Genomic DNA, 12,233 nt, shown 5'->3' on the forward strand with positions numbered 1-12,233 from the left:
AACAAGTCTAGTCTGCAAAGCTATGGAGAGGATCATAATGGAGCTCATAAACAAAGATATAGGGGACTTGCAGACATTGGACCCGACCCAGTTTGGCTTTGTCAAGGGAAGATCATGCCTTTTGAACTTGGTCGACTTCTTGAAATAGTCACCAAGGCCATTGATGAGGGAAAGGCAGTCCATACAGCCTACCTTGACCTTGCAAAGGCTTTGACACAATACCCCACTCGGTATTGTAGAAAAACTTACCAGCTTAAATGTAAACCCATATGTCACAAGATGGGTTGCAAACTGGCTTAAGGACAGAACCCACAGGGTTAGAGTTGCTGGCGCTGTGTCAGACTCCAAGCCGGTCACAAGTGGTGTCCCACAGGGCTCGGTCCTTGGCCCCTATTGTTTGGCATCTACTTCTCAGAAGTACAGGCCAACATGGGAGGACTTTGGCTGACAAAGTTTGCAGATGACTGCAAACTGGGCGCCATAGTGGAAAGTGCATCGACACTGATATCCTTCAGAAGGGACTCACGGAAACAGATAGCTGGTGCCAGAGCCATGGCCTGAAGTTAAACGCCAAAAATGTATAGTCATACCCTTCGGGAAAAACAAGGTAACCCCAAGCTACCATATAGGTGGCAATCCACTAAGCACAGAAGAGGTTATCAGGGACCTGGGGACCCAGGTTGACAGTGGCCTTTCTTTTGACACTCACATTGCTAAAGTGGTTAGAAAGACCTTCTACATTGCCCACCTGATCATGAAGGGATTCACATCCAGATCTAGTGAGGTCATTGTTCCCTGTACTCTTCACTTATCAGACCAATGATCGAGTACAATGCCCCATTCGGGATGTATCTCACCCGACATCTGCAGCAATTGGAGAGACCCCAAAGTTCCTCACCAAAAGGATAAAGGGACTCCAAAATCTGTCATATGCTGCCAGATTGAAGAAACTCCAGCTCTATTCAGTCGCATACCGTCTGCTCAGAGGTGACATGTGCCTGACATACAAGGCCATGTCTAACCCGGAATTAATGGACATGCTCCACCTCAAAAAATCCAAATCCACCAAAACCACTAGAGCAAGCGACTTAAACCTTAGCACGGATATAAATAGGACGTGCTGGAGGGATAGATTTATCACTCAGAGACTCCCTATGCTGTGGAATAAAATCCCGGTCCATGTGAGGCAGAGCACCTCGCTGACTCTGTTCAAGAGAAATCTAGACCTGTGGATGGGAGATCGTAGGTTTACCCCGGGAATCATCTCTGGGTCACTGCTGGACAGAGGCACAACAAACTAATGGGCACAGTATTTTTTCATATAAGGGGTGGCGTAAGCCACAATAATTTGGGCTAGGCTTATAAATGCCTTAGGGCAGATAGCCTAGTATAAACCTATGAACCTATGAACCTAATATAGCCACTCCCTTGGTTTGTTTAAAATATTCCCCCTCAAAATAGATGTAATTATGATCCAAAACTAAGCCCATCATGTCAGTAATTAAGTTAATTCGCTCCCAACTCATGTTGGAATATTTTCTCAAGCTGATACAAAAATCTTTCAATCCCTGTTGTTTAAGGATACACGAAAAAAGATAAATAACATCTATAGTTATGTAAATCAAATTACTCTTCCATAAACTATAGGTTAAATGGGTTAAAATTCTCCAAGAGTCCTTTATAAGATGAGATGTATTAGCATATAAGGGCTTAACCCATCTATCTATCACCGCGCCTATGTTGAATGTCTTTGATTTGCTTCCTGATATGATTGGCCGAAACGGGGGGGGGGGTGATGTCCTTATGCACTTTGGGGATACCTACAATCGTTGCCAATAATGGATAATCAACTTTTATATGATTATACACTTCTTGTGTAATCCTATTATCAATTAGATATTCCTCTAAGGCCAAATCAATCTTCCGATATCCTATGCTTATTTCATTTAAGGAAATTGTTTCATAATTTCCAGATTCTATTAGTATTTTTTGTATCTCATTTATATAGTCCATAGTATTGTATAAGACTATTCCTCCTTCTTTATCCGGTTTCATTACACGGTTATCTTTATTCTTTGTCAATTCCATAAAAAAAATTTCCTTTCTTCTGTATTTAGATTGTCTATTATAGTCTGTTTTCTATTGTACTTGTTGAATCTATATACCTCATCAGAGACTATTTTTTCGAAATTATTAACTGAATTGTGTGCTGGTGGTATAAATATACTTCTTTTTTTGAAATTGTTATAGTCATTACACATTCTATGATTAATATTGTTTTTAAATAAACATGCCAAATTCATCCTTTGACAAAATAACTTAATTTCTGTAATATTGTCAACTAAATGTACTTCATTCCTTTAGCAAATAGAGTAAAATGCTCATCTTGAATATTAACATCTGTGTAATTGTATACTTTTAAATCTTTAAAACTACTAACTGTCACTCCGTTTTCATTTCCTTCATTGTTCTTAACACAATGTGTACTGTTATCTAAACATATTGATTAACTGTCATCCAATGCCCTAAATTCCATTAGTGACATACTAGGATCTATTGCTACTCGTGTCTGTTCCACTTGCTGTGATTCCTTTTCAGTGCTGGAAAAAATATGCCCACTTGAAAATTCTTCCCTCTATCTCTATGTATTTCCTCACCATGTCTTAAAACATTTCTGTTGTCTTCTTTCTATTCTTTGTTCCATATGTAAGCCTTTTTATCCCTATATTGTTCCATATCCCATTGTATGTTTTTACATTTTCTATCAAATATCCCTTTGGCCTTACTATCGGGCATTTTATATTGCTTATAATACAGTTCTTGCTACTGTGTGAACAATAAATCACTCAAGATATCATTATTTAATTATTCCACTACACCGACCAGTTTACTTAATTTCTCATCATTCTTTTTGATCAACATGTTCATATAACTAATCCCAAAATTGTTAAATAAAGTATTAAATTCCACCATTGTGTTGTCATCTAAATTAAGGCCCATGGGCATTTTAAAAAATTTAACCCCATTGGTACTATGCCTAATGTTATGCATTTTGACAAATATGCATTGTCTATTTTGATACTCTTTAGAGCTAGCAATGATTTCCCCAAAGAATAAATCATATCCCTTAAGGTTCCCCTGTTGCCTTCAGAATATTTATAATTCACAGTGCATTTATTATCTATTCCTTTCATATCAAATTCAACATTGCTCATAAGAAAACTGTCTGATTTATGTGCTTCTCGATCATCACTGTTCATTGCACATTTATAATTGCTTCTAGGGCTAGATGCATTGATAACAGTACCTTTATGAATGTTCATATTCCCTTTAGTAGTCATAGCATATGTTTTTACTGGTAACGGACGTTTGGGACGAGCTCCCATACATTCAATGTCATCATCCACTTGTTGCTGGTGAGATTCCGCAACTGTGGTATTTCATTCAAAGATACTTTCACCCGATTAGGTTTTTCACCTTGTCCATTAGGTATTTCCACTTGTGTGGAAGCATTACTGACAGGTATAGTGGTATTGTTCTCATCAATACCACTTTTTGAGCTCCCGGTGGTGTTTTGGAGCCTACCAACCACCTAAGCAGGGAAACTTTTTCTTTAAGTGTATTCATTTCGGCTCTTAACTGCTAAAAATCATCTCGGTTCAATGAAGCCACCATCCCTTCACTAGCACTATCCATCACCACTGACCAACGTATTACATGAAACCCAAAATAACACCTTAAATGCAAACTATATAGACGGCTGCCACCATCTAAGTGATGCTCTAATAATGCAGCGTATTATATTATAGTATATTATTATATATAAGAGGTAGATTGTTATAAATAGAATTATATTTTAGGATATATTGGAATGGATACTTTGTATTTACATTTTTACATTTTGTAATGATATAATGAAATATTGATGCATTGGCACTTTAAATTTAAGTAATGAAGTTTTTGGCTCCAAAAAGGTTTTAAAAGGAAATATAATACATGTAAAATCTGTTCTGAAGAAGTCTGTATGTACAGATGAAAGCACTTAATGTTGTGGTTTTTACGTTTTGGTTTTACAACCTTGTGGAAAGCTCTGTTATTAAAATACCTTATCCAGGTTCGAGTCGGGTTCACTCGCTGCATTATTAGAGCATCACTTAGACGGTGGCAACCATCTATACAGTTTGTATTTAAGGTGTTGTTTTGGGTTTCATGTAATACCTTAGGCATAAAGAAGGGATTGGTTCCCAGAGAAACCCGATCTGAGTGAAAAATAATGAAAGGTTCTACTGCCATTAAGGCTTGCAGCTCAGATACCCTTCTAGCTGAGGTAATAGCTAAAAGGAAAGCAGTTTTCCAGGATAGAAACTTCAAATCTGCCGAGGCAGATGGTTCAAAGGGAGCAGAGTAAGTTTTTCCAGGACAAAATTAAGATCCCAAGCAGGAGTAGGAGCTCTTCTGGGAGGTCTAAGATTACTAGCTCCCCTCAGGAACTGCTTTATCAAGGGGTGAGAAAAAATGGGTTGCTCAAAAGAACAATGAGCTGAAACTGCTGAAGCGTGAATTTTGATTGAAGAAAAAGAAAGTCCACCATTAAGCAATCCTACTAGGTAGTCAAGCATGAGTGAAATAGAAAGATGGGAAGAGTCTTCTCCTTTAGCCAGTATCCAAGAGCAAAATCTCTTCCATTTATCTTCATAGGATTTTCTTGTGCTAGGCCTCCTGGCCTCATGAAGAACTTCTACCACCTGTTTGGAAAGATTTAAAGTATTAGCCAGGCAGTTAAATGCAGAGTTTGAAGATGAGGATGAAGGAACTTTCCCCCTCCCTGAACCAACAGATCTGGTACCAGGAGAACATGCCAATGCTGAGCCTGGGAAAGGCTGCGAAGGAGGATACCAATGCTGCCTGTGCCAATCTGGAGCTATCAGAATAGCCTTTGGTTTTTCATCCCTTATCTTTAGCAGCACTCTGGGAAGAAGAGGCAGAGGAGGGAACACATAAACTGAGAGATGTGTCCATGGGAAGGACAATACATCCACCCTCCAAGCTTTGTTGTGAAACTCCCTGTGCAGAAGGTTGGAAGGAGATGATTGGTGTGAGAGGAGAAAAGATCCACGTGTAGGGTGTAGGGTACCCCAGTGATGAGTGATGCAATGGAAAATGTCCCTGTTCAGTTGCCACTCGTGAGGATCCAGAACATGCCTGCTCAAATGATCCGCCAAGGAGTTCAGCCTCCCTGGAAGATACTGGGCTATTAGATGTAAGCCCATGGATGCTGTTATGGACCACAGCCTTATGCTTTGTCTGCACAAGGGGTAAGAGTGAGTCCCCCCCTTGCTTGTTGATGTACCACATGACTGTGGTATTGTCTGTCCTGATCAGCAGCGTCCCAGGGTAGAGTAGGTCCTTGAAAGCCAGCAAGGCCTACTGCACTGCTATCAATTCTTTTAAGTTTATATGCAGATGAATTTGCTGGGTGCTCCAAGTCCCCTGTATGCCCCTGCCCTCCAGATGAGCCCCCCCATGCCACATCTGAGGCATCTGTGGTGAGAGTCTGGCTGGCAGGCGGTGGATGAAAGGCAGACCCTTGTTCTGAGAACAGGCTGTCGCCCACCAGAGGAACTCCATTTGTAGACAGGGAATCAGGGGAAGAATCAAGTCTGTCCTGTGTGTGTTGACACCAAAGATTCTTGAGGTACCATTGAAGTTTTCTCATATGCAGCCTTGCATATGGGATCATCAAAATACATGAAGCCATGAACCCCAGTGCTTGCAGGAATTGCCTTGCAGAGAGCTGGGTCATGCTTGCCAAGTTCATGAAGTAAGCAGAAAGATCTTCTTGCTTCTGTTGAGGGAGGAATACCATCTGGGTGGCTGTATTCAGGCTCGCTTCCAGGAAAACAATCTCCCTTGAAGGAACCAACTTTTGCTTCTTTTCATTGAGAGTGTAACCCAAAGAGGTGAGAATGTTCTTCACGAAATCCAAATCCTTTTCTAGTTGTTCTGGTGGGGGGGGGGGGTGGGGGTTGCTTGAATGAGACAGTCGTCCAGGTAAGGATAAATGTGAATGTTTCTCTGCCTGCAAAAAGCAAAGGCTGGAGCCAGGCACTTCGTAAAAACTCTGAGCAGTAGATAAGCCAAAGGGAAATGCAGGGAATTGAAAGTGTTGCTCCCCAGCCCTGAAGCGAAGGAACTGCTTGCAACTTTTCCTTATGAGAATGTGCAGATAAGCCTCCTTGAGATCTAAAGTTATCAGCCATGAATCCTTGCCCAGCATTGGTAGTAACTGTTGAAAGGTGAGCATTTTGGATTTGGGAATCACCAGAAAAGTGTTTAGAATGGACAGATTGAGAATAGGGCACCAGGTGCCCTCTTTCTTGGGTATCAGAAAAAGCCTTGAATAAAAACCTAAGCCTGCCTGATTTGCAGGAAATGGCTCTATAGCCCCCATAGTCAGTAGAGAAGAAATTTGAGTTTGTACCTCTGCCCTGAGAATTCTGTGTATGTTTGGGTATACCTGTAAAACAGGGAAGGTGTGAAAGTAAAACTTGTAACCTTGATTTACTATATTGAGCACCCATTTGTCATCTGTGATGGTAGACCATACCTCTGCGAACTTGGCTAACCTTCCCCCCAAAGGAAACCCAGGGTCCGCAGAGGTAGGCACAAGAAGGTCGGAGTCATAAAGAATGTTTGCTTTGGGAAGCTGGCTTAGAACTCCCCAATTTAGCAGAAGAAGAATGCCATTGTTTAGCCCTTTGAGGGGGCAGAAGCCTGCCCTCTGGAAAATCTGAAACCCCTAGAGCTAGAGCGACCCTGCTTGCCAGGATCAGGGTAAGACCAATTCTTGGAAGGATAATGCCTACTAAACTGAGGAGGCTGAACCTGAAGGAAATCTTTTACAGCTTGCAGAGATTTTGCCTTATCCTCTAATTTCTTTAGTACCTCGTCAGCCTTATTACCAAAAAGATTGTCCTTGTGCAAAGGAACATCCAGCAATTTAGATTTAACTGGTTCAGAAAGAGGCTGCTCCCTGAGCCAAGCATGCTTTCTAATTACAGAACCAGTGGCTGCTGCTCTGCAGGAAGCCTCCAAAGTGTCAAAACCACAATGAAGTGAGCTTACTAGCTAAAGTGGCAGAATTCAGTAAGTCTTGTAAATCTTTGTTCTCCATCATGGAAGAAATATCTCCAAGTTTAGCCTTAATAGCCTCCAAAGTATGCTGCTGATAGTTAAGCATGTGAAAAAGACAACTCACGGATCTAATGGCAAGAGTTGCAGAGGTATAGACTTTTTACCCCACCTATCCAAGACCCTAGATTCCTTATCAGAAGGCACAGGGTTTTTAGCAATAGTAGCTTTAACACCCTTGGGGCCTTGAGAAATAATTTCTGGATCAGCAGTAGGGTTTTTAAAAAGGAATTGATGAGATTCAGGAACCTTGTAATACCTATCTGGTTTTCTGGGGGCAGGAGGAACAGAATTAGGAGTAAAATAATTTTGCATGAAAACATCATCCACAACTTCCAAAGCTGGAGGTATAGCCAGAGACTTATGCTGTGGCAAATCTAGAAATTCCCTGATTCTTTTTTTAGACTGTGGAAAATCTTCACATTCCCATTTAAAATGCTCCCTAAGAGTATTCAAAGTATCCCCAAAGGAAAAATCTTCTGGAGGGGAGGCAGAAGGGATAGAGTCCTCAGCATCACAATCCTCAAAGCCGGAAAAAAGTTGAGAATTTCCTTCTTCACCCACAAACATACTGGAAATCTCAGAATCTGAGACAGACAAAACATCAGGAGATAATTCCCTAGCCCTCTTAGAAGAGAGGGAGGGGAATGAGAGCTCCTAATCAGGAAAAGAAGATCACCAGCCATCTTTACTGAATGGGACTGAGGTACAGGAGGGGAGGCCAATGCCTGCTTGTGAGTAGGTTGGCAGCTGGAAGGTTTACTAGCAATCTGGAGGGACTTGGGAGGCCAAGCAACTGCAGAAGTCTGAATTAAGGCAGTTGTTCTGGTTCTGGTCTCATGTCAAAAATAAGAGGCATCAGAAGCCGGTGCCTGCAAAGCGTTTCCGGACCCATCTGAGGTGGCAACAGGCAGAGGGTCTGAAGATGAAATAGCAAACTGCGGCATGGCGGACTCTATAAAGGTCTCGGCAGAGGCTTACGGTTGAAAATCTGTGTAGCGCAGGGGCTGTGAAAGTGCCTCACTGACTACCGCTGTGCTGATGACCAATTTCACTAGTGAGTCATGAGTAGATTTAACCCTAGGCCTGTCGCGGTCCTTGTCTTTGCATTTCCTAGGTATATCCAAAGTCGGGAGACCAGAAGACGTCATACCGATGAACTTGGGCCAGACTTTGAAATGCTCATGCAAAATTTTAGCTCTACGGCGTATGGTATACAGGTTAAAGGAAGCACAGAGATCATAGTTAGGGGCGTTGTACTCAAGGCCCAAACAAGTTATACAATAGGAAGGGAAATCACGGTGCGGAATCTGTTTTCCACAGGCAAGATAGTTATTAACTTGGTAGTCGGTAAGTGAAAAGAAGGTAAATGGCCGACCGGTACTAGTGCGAATTGCATCTGCTTCGGGATCCATGGCAAGAAAGACTGGGGAAATGGCATCAGCTGCCTCCCTTTATACCTGATGTACTGACATCAGTTTTACAACCGGCAGCAGCAGACGTCATATACCAAGGATTCTGTTATTCAGGCTGATTGAGGGCTACCGAGAGCTGGATAACCCTTATGTGAGGACTGCAACAGTGAAACCTGAAGAACATCTGCACATTCCTGCCACTAGGGTGCAGGGGAACCCTCTCCAGAAAAAGATGGCCTGGACAAGTGCTCAAGTTATACAAACACAGCAACATTTATCAGGTCTGAATTTAGTCTATGCTACAGCAAACAAGGCGCACCGATTTCAGAAAGAAATAGTTCAAATAAGCAGGCACAATAAGCCTTCAACCAGCAATTTCAGCTCAGAAGGGCAGAATCTAGCCTTTCCTCCCACAAGAGTGCAGACCACAAATCTTCTTAATGTAAAATAACTGGCCTGATACCCAAGTAATTAAACAAGAATTAAGACACTTTTAGAATACCATAACAGTTACAACTTAATCAGGCTACTAACAAGCAGTAATAAATGTAGCAGAATAAATGCAATTGATTACTTTTAAGAACAAGCAGCAAATGCAAATAAAGTGGGATGAAACACGAATACAGTAAAAGCAGATGAATAAAGTGCAATGTTTTTTTATGTTAAGTGGGAAGGGATGAAACATGACAATTCAAGGCTGAGAAACTAAGGGGTGGGCCTTCCCAAATAATCTCTCTCTCTACTCAGTAGAATAAGCAGATGAGATGGGACTGGGAGAAGTGTCCAAAATTACATTTATAGTAGGGGTGGGCAACTCAAAAGCCAGCAAATTTAAGGACACAACAAGGACTGGGTGGGTGACAGGAGGAAACTCTTAAAACTCCAACAGAACAGAACTGAAAACTTAAAACAAAACAAATGTAATACTAGAATAAGATACAAAATAGAAGTGATCAAACCTTAAATAAAGAGCTTCAAATCAAAATTAAATGCAGAGATGAGTGATATTCAGAGCAATGCAGACCACACAAATACGTCAATACCTGTACACACATGAGTACTCATGTCAGTCACTGGATATGTCATGTTGGTTGTGGAAGTCTTCTGTGTATGGGATCTACACATCGTCCTCCTATTATGCAACAGGCTAGCAAGCCCCTGTAGTGTTCTAAACACACTCCCATGGATACACTGCAGTAATGGGCAAGGGCTCCTTATACTCCTTTCTGCATCTGCCTACTGGCTGCTTGATTTGCTATGTACACTTTGTTTCATCCTCCCTTATGTACTTGGGTTATTGTGTCACTTCTGCTCTGGACTTCCTCAGTTGTTGGATGCCAATTGTGTTCCTCACCACTACAGTTGGATATGACAGTGCCATGCTGTTTTGCACACCATGGCATCTGTCTCACTGTTACTGCCATCCATCTCATATGCTGATTACAATGCTGGAGTACATTATGAAGTGGAGTTGTTTTCCTTCACTAATTCAAGTTCCAAGTCTACAGAATTACAGTTCTGTACTCTACAGTTTCTATATCTGTTGGCATTATCATGTAAATGGTACTAGTGCTTCAAATCACACGAATAAGGACCTCTTCACAAGGTGATAGTACCAGTGAGGCACTTTAGTGCCACAGTTTCTGAATTACAGCCAGAATACAATGCACTTCCCACATTAGTTGCTGCTAGCCATACTCAGCACAGTGCCAATGAAGCAAGTTATCACTTACCATGTGCACACAGCCTGTGTAGACCAACAGCACCACAGTACTGTGCAACAGACACTTAATAGCACCCTATTCTGAACATGCATTCATGTACAGGGGAGCATGACTGTGTTACTCAAATGAATGAGCAAGTGGACATGGCTGTCTCATGTGTTGTGAACTGCAGGACTCTAGCACAGTGAGTCAAAGATGCATCACAATCATACACATGCAGGTTAGGAGATTCTCAATGAAACCTAACACAACTCACTTTGTTTGGTAGTTGGCACAGAATGTTTCCCAGTTCCTGCATAGGGACCCTGTTGAGTATCTGCTAGGGCTATACAATGGCCCTTTGTTCAAGGCTGAAGCCTGACATGCTTGACAAGGTGGTGAGTATTGCCACTAACAACATCCATTCAAGTGAATAGTGCATACATCAGTATAGTGACCTGTGGTGCAGCAACCCTGACCTGCTTTACTAGTGGAGACGAGATCAGTGAGACAGAAAGAGAGATTGACATGTACTATAAGCATGTTTTCCTTTCCATATTCTGTTACCTCATCTACCGGTATAATGAGGTGTGCATACTTTCTTTTATAGTGGTCAAGGAGTAAGAGCTCAATGTGGCAGGATGTTCCAAAAGTTGTCAATGATTCTCTCAGTAGATTGGTACACATGCCATGTGTTATGCTCCACTGTGTAAATGAACTTCTATGTGCACTTGATATGTGTATTAATGTGCTCTATTTGTCCTCAACTTTCTATAGGTTCAGTCGTGATAAGGATGGTGTAGAGACGGCAGCTACCTTGACCTGCATCACATACTAACACAGGTTCTGGGACACCTGTAATTATCAGGTCTGCCTCTCAGCCAGAAACTGAAACTCACCCTGATGAAGGTGACCTAAATGCTTCTCTGGTGGTCTCTGTAGCAACTTCTCATTAAGGAGCAGAGGTTCTTCTTCTTCTGGTCACTATCAGAAGAAGAATGTTTGCCACTGCTCATCAAAGGGAATTGGTACTTCTTCTTCTGATGGGGCCAGGAAGGGTTTCTCATCATCTTCTGGCATCAGTTGTTGACAAAAGAGGTAGATCAACAACTGCATGCTTCTCTCAGCATTATACAGCATCTTCTGGGATGGCTTGTCAAGTCGCATGGCCAGCAGGCCAAAACTATCAGCCCAGCAGACTGCAGCATGCTCATGACATCAGCCAAAGCAGTGACTGATGTCTGAGATTTGTTCTCTTCATTGGCATGCCATCCATCCATGGCACATGCCCTATCCCCCTCCAGGAATTCCTGTCTGTAAAGTGTCCTTCTCAATTCCTTGTTCACTGACCAGCCTTCCCCATAATCATCTATTCTCTTCTCTCTGTGTGCCCAATCACAGTTGTTTCCACCTTTTGTATGTATACCACCCCTCTATGCCAGTGTCTGCATTGCATGCCTGTTTGTCTGTCCCTTCTTCCTTCTTTTCTCCATCTATCCTTTACACAACTATTCCTTGCTACCTTCCCTACCTACCCTCCTTCTTTATAAATTGAAAATGTGTTTTTCTCATCTATTAATAAAATGCCATTTCCCTCTGTCATGCTTGGTCCCATGGTGCAATGGCTAGTACTCTGGACTTTGAATCTGATGATATGAGTTCAAATCATAGTGAAGCCCAACACAGATGACTTTATCTGTTAGTTTGCAGACAGAGTTAAAGCTCAGAGCTGTTAACAGCTGATTCCTGTAGTCAAGTGTACAATCTTTCACTTCTAATTGTCTATTATGCAACTCTGAGCAAGTCACTTGACCAGACAGTACTGGTCTGTTACACCTGAAAATGGACTGCTGTGTCCAATGGGCTCACCTAGTTAACAAATGTATAAATAAATAAATATTTTATGGCTACCATTGTGTGCTCT

General features: G+C 41.8%; 1 protein-coding gene across 1 annotated transcript in view; it reads right to left on the reverse strand.

Moving 5' to 3' along the window:
* The window catches only part of PDGFC (platelet derived growth factor C), a 2,060,917-nt gene that overhangs the window by 1,079,696 nt on the left and 968,988 nt on the right, over window positions 1-12,233 (reverse strand). The window lies entirely within an intron of this gene.

The sequence above is a fragment of the Protopterus annectens genome, chromosome 8.part0, assembly GCF_019279795.1.
Source record: "Protopterus annectens isolate FY-2018-M chromosome 8.part0, PAN1.0, whole genome shotgun sequence".
Lineage (NCBI taxonomy): Eukaryota > Metazoa > Chordata > Ceratodontiformes > Protopteridae > Protopterus > Protopterus annectens.